A 5,123-nucleotide genomic window follows, 5' to 3' on the forward strand; every position below is an offset into this window, starting at 1 on the left:
GTCCCGTACCTCCCTATGTGGCTCAGAGTAAAAGTCCAAATTCGAAAAATACCAGGCCTTCAAGGCCCACAAGGCCTGGCACAGTCTCTCCCCCTTTTATCTCCGTTCTTCCTATTCCAGCCCCACTGTCTCCCCGCCACCCACACCAGTTCCTCACACTCTTTAAGATCTTGGCACTTGGGGATCAGCGTGCTTGGAACACCCTGCCCCCAGCCCTTCCCAGGCGGTCCCTTCCTCAGAGAGGCCTTCTGGTCTGTGTCCCCCTCCTCCCCAATCTCACACTGCAGTTGGTACCGTCTGAAATGACCTTCATTATTTACTGATTCATCTGGTACATCCTATATCTCTGCCCTGGACTCCCAGCTCCAGGAAAGCAGGGGCCCTGTCTGTCTTTCTGCCCAGTCATTGAGTAAAGATTAAGAGCTTGGAGTCTGGAGCCAGGCTCAGTTACTTTGTCATCTAGGACTTCAGACCAGTGACACTCTCCTTGGAGCCTTGGTGGGCTCTTTTGTAAAATGGATAATGACAGTTTCCACTTGGAGAGATGCCCTTGAGGAGGAAGCGATGGAATGGAGCTTCGAAACACAGGTGAGTGTTCAATAAATGTTGGCTGGGGCACTAGTGGGAAAGAACCCATCTGTCAATGCAGGTAGACTTAAGCGATGTGAGTTCGATCTCTGGGTCGGGAAAATCCCCTGGAGGAAGTCATGGCAACCCATTCCAGTATTCTTTGCCTGGAGAATCCCATGGACAGAAGAGCCTGGCGGGCTACAGTCCACAGAGTCAGACACAACTGAAGCGACTCAGCATGCATGCACAGGTGCTTCTGGGCACCACTGTATCCCCGAGGAGGAATTAGAAGGGGTTCAGCTCAGGGCCCACCCTCCCCACGTACCACCACCAACCCAGCCCGCCCCACGCCCTGCCCCCCACCCATGCCTGGTCTCTTCCCAGGGAAGGGCACCCCTGCCACAGCCTGCCCGCCTGATGCATGCCTGGGCTGGCACACCTGCCCGGCCAGTTCTGCTGCCAGGGCCGTCACCCACAGGGGCTGCTCCACCCAATCTGTACCCATTCTCCCTGAGCTGTAGCCTCGGCTCTAAAAGAGCAAAATGCCTCCCATAGCCCCCTCACACCTTCACCCATCCAGAGAGGCAGAGGGCTGCAGCAAGACCTCCCATTCCCCCATCTCTATCTCCCACCTACGAATTCTGAGGCTTGAATGTGGCTACAGGGAGCTGCAAGCTGACAACTTTCCCACGACCAAAGACCAGAGCAGTCATGTTTCTGCAAGGAGGAGGGGGTGGTGTCTCAAACTGTAGGTCAGAGGGCCAACTCTGCCTGACAACTATAAGATTTGTTTGCTTGGCTTCAATGTTTCCCATTCAAATGTCTGTCTGAACTGTATAGAAATACTGGACTCGGGCAAGCAAGTTTGTGTCTCACAGGGGTAGAGCTTAATTTGGGAATAGCTATGTACTAGCATTGAACAAATAAGCACATAGATCGTAGATACTGACAACCAGTTTTCATACTGTTGGAGAGGAAGTTGCAAATAAGCAATGTGGTGCTAGATGGGGTTATCATTAGGAAATGTTTACTTTAATAGTTAGAGATGAACCTATTTGCAAAATGGAAATAGAAACACCAAGGTGGAGAACAAACATATGGATGCCAAGGCAGGGGAAGGGTGGGTGGGATGAATTGGGAGGTTGAAATTGACATATATACACTATTGATACTGTGTATAAAATAGATAACTAATAAGAACCTACGGTATAGCACAGGGAACTCTACTTAAGCTCTGTGGTGACCTAAATAGAAAGGAAATCCAAAAAGGAGTAGATATATGTATCCATAGAGCTGATTCACTTTGCTGTTAGCATAAACTAACACAACACTGTAATGCAGCTATACTCCAATAAAAATTTTTTTAAATAAATATAGGTTTGAGTGTATACAGGTTTCCTAGCTCTGTCTGCCATGTGTCCAGAAGCAATGACACCCTAGAAGCAATGAGTACACTCAGCAACCAGATCTGGTTTCTAAATACCATTTTCCAGTAGGAGGAGCCAGGGCTCCTTGGAGAAATGACTGCTTCCAGGATTAGGGCAGAGAAAATGCACAAGGACACTGGAGCATCTTCTAGAGCCAGAAGTGGAAAAATAGAAAAAGCCAAAAAGACAGGAACCAACCTGAAAAGAACTCCTGCTGACCAAAGCTGGAACAATTTGAACAAACTAGACAGCAATAGAATTGAATTATAACCCAAAGAATAAATAACCACAAGTCCAAACTAATTTAAATACATGAGTGAATCTATTTTAAGATGAGGGAGAAGGAACAATTCTTCAGAAAAATTCCAATTAAGAAAAGTATACCCAGGACCTTGTAATGTCAAAGCTTCATTTCAATGCTCCCAAAAGTATTAGTGCATATATTTAAAATTTTCATTTATCACAGGGAAATTTAAAATTGATTCATAAAAAAAATCACAATTTTCAAGATTTCAAAGGATATGGAAAATTTTAAGTGTAACATTTTACTTTTTATTTTTTTTTAACATTTTACTTTTTAAATGCTGTTTTTCCTCCTGTGATTCTGCCACCTCTGTCTATGTTACCTAATTATTGTTGAAATTTTGTGCACATCCTGTGGGTTTATTGATCAGTTAACACAGCATTTTAGGGGATCTGTATATACTAGCCATAGATTTTTCTATGCAGTAAACATTGTTTATATATAAATTGTAAATTTATCCAACTAATTTGTTGAAATAATTCCAGTGAAACTGTGACGACTAAGGATACCCAACATTTATAGTTTCGAGTCCAAAGTAAAATAGATTTTCCTCTATTATGTAGACAGGATTTCATCAATCTTATCTACAAGTGTTTATGTGGATATATTTCCTAAAACTGTATAAATGTTACATTTTTATTCTTTGGCAAGATGATGTTACAAAGAAATTGGTCTTTTCTTCTGTTAACTGTTCAGTTCTGTCATCTCATATTTGCTTAGTCCTTACCAATCTCTTGTGTTATTTCATTTTGCTCTGGTTTTTTTTTTTTTTTTCTTTCATTTTCCTTACTATATCAATGTCTCAGTGTAGTGCAAATGAAATACCATATTTTATTGCTGTCAGTTTTCTGTGGTGTTTTGTATTTTGGTTGTGTATTAAAATATAATCATGCTATGTTTAAAAAAAAAAGTATAATGAGGGGCTTCCTTGGTGGTCCAGTGGTTAGAACAAAGAGCTTCCATTGCAGGGGTCATAGGTTTAATCCTTAGTCGGGAAAGTAAAATCCCACAAGCCATGGGATGCAGGAAAAAAAAAAAAACACATCACTATGCACTTTGGGTGATAATGATATGTTCATGGGTCATGTAGATTCACCAGTGGTAAAATACACTACTGTCGTGTGGGATGTCCATAGAGGGAGAGCTGGGTGTGTAGGGGAAATCTCTGTACTTTCTGCTCAATTTTGCTGTGAAACTAATACTGCTATAAAAAATAAAATTTAGGTGGGAGGGGGGATCGGGATGGGAAATACATGTAAATCCATGGCTGATTCATGTCAATGTATGGCAAAAACCACTACAATATTGTAATTAGCCTCCAACTAAGAAAAATAAATGGGAAAAAATAAAATAAAATTTATTAATCAAAAGAAGGAGGGGCGATAAATTAGAGTTGGGATTAATATATACACACTACTATAGATAAAATAGATAATCAACAAGGACCTACTGTATAGCACAGGGAATTCTACTCAATATTCTGTAATAACCTGTATGGGAAGAGAATCTGAAAAAGAATGGATACAACTAAATCACTTTGCTATACGCCTGAAACTAACACAACATTATAAATCAGCTATGAAAGTGAAATGTTAGCTGCTCAGTTGTCTGTGATTCTTTGTGACCCCATGGACTGTAGCCCCCCAGTCTCCTCTGTCCATAGAATTCTCTAGGCAAGAGTACTGGAGTTCGTAGCCATTCCCTTCTCCAAGGGAATCTTCCTCACCCAGGGATTGAACCCAGATCTCCCCCATTGCAGGCAGATCCTTCACAGTCCGAACCACCAGGGAAGCCCAAATCAGCTATACTTCAATAAAAATAAAAATTAAAAAAAAAAACAAAAAAAAAAAGTAAAAAGCATTTGCCTGAGAAATCCTTGGGTGGATATATACTCCCAGGTCACGCTGCTGGGTGGCTTTGGATATTTCTATTGCCAGCCTGGCCACTGAAGCCATTTGAACTTGAAATGGCTGACTGTGCTGTCAGGAGCAAGATTTTTTTTTTTTTTTTAATGTTTATATTCTTATTTATTTGCTGGGCCAAGTCTTAGCTGAGGCATGTGGGATCTAGTTCCCTGACCAGGGATCCAACCCAGGTCCCCTGCACTCAGAGCCTGGAGCCACTGAACCACCAGGGAAGTCCCTTCGTTTCGCTATTTTTTCTTTCATTTCGTTTTATGACTGAATAGTACTATTGTATGAATGTCCTTATTAAAGTTTTTTTAAATTTTTTTTTAACCAAAGTTTATTCTTAAATGTACAATAGGTTCTAAGACAACACTTCATTCTAACTATAGGTGGCAACAGGTATTATGGCAGGGAATCCAGATGTTTAAACAGGAATGGAAATAAGGGTCTTCGTTGCCTCAGATACAAGGAACAACTTACTGTTTGCCAAATTTCTTAATTTCACCTCTGGTCAGAGGGGCCTTTCCCCGAGGCCTTTGCTTTTAGCTCCTCCAGTTTCTTCTGCTCCTCCTTCTGTTTCTGCTTGAATGTCTTATCTTCCTCGTCCGTCTCCTTGGCTTGCTTCCTGGGCTGCTTCCAGGGCTTCTTCTTGCCACCTTTACGGCCCAATATGGTGCCTGCTGCCCCTTCCCCAGACTCTGCCATCGAAAGTGCTAAAGATTTTTAAAGGCTCTGAGAAGAGGCTGTGAGTTGGGAGGAGGAGGGGAGGAGAAGGCAGCTTCGTAGGGACAGGGGTAGGGGGGACATACCTTGTCCCCAGGTGCTGGGCACAAATTGGGCAGAGCCATGCTTTTCTCACCTGCTCACTTCAGACCTTGTGAGCTGCCCACGGGGAAATCTGACCTCACTCTCCCG

At 42.6% G+C, this 5,123-nt stretch overlaps 1 pseudogene; it reads right to left on the reverse strand.

The window, feature by feature from the left end:
• Nucleotides 1–4,684: 4,684 nt before the first annotated feature.
• Nucleotides 4,685–4,913, reverse strand: LOC133062772 (translation machinery-associated protein 7-like; annotated as a pseudogene).
• Nucleotides 4,914–5,123: the final 210 nt, after the last annotated feature.

The sequence above is a fragment of the Dama dama genome, chromosome 9 (assembly GCF_033118175.1).
Source record: "Dama dama isolate Ldn47 chromosome 9, ASM3311817v1, whole genome shotgun sequence".
Taxonomy (NCBI): Eukaryota; Metazoa; Chordata; class Mammalia; order Artiodactyla; family Cervidae; genus Dama; species Dama dama.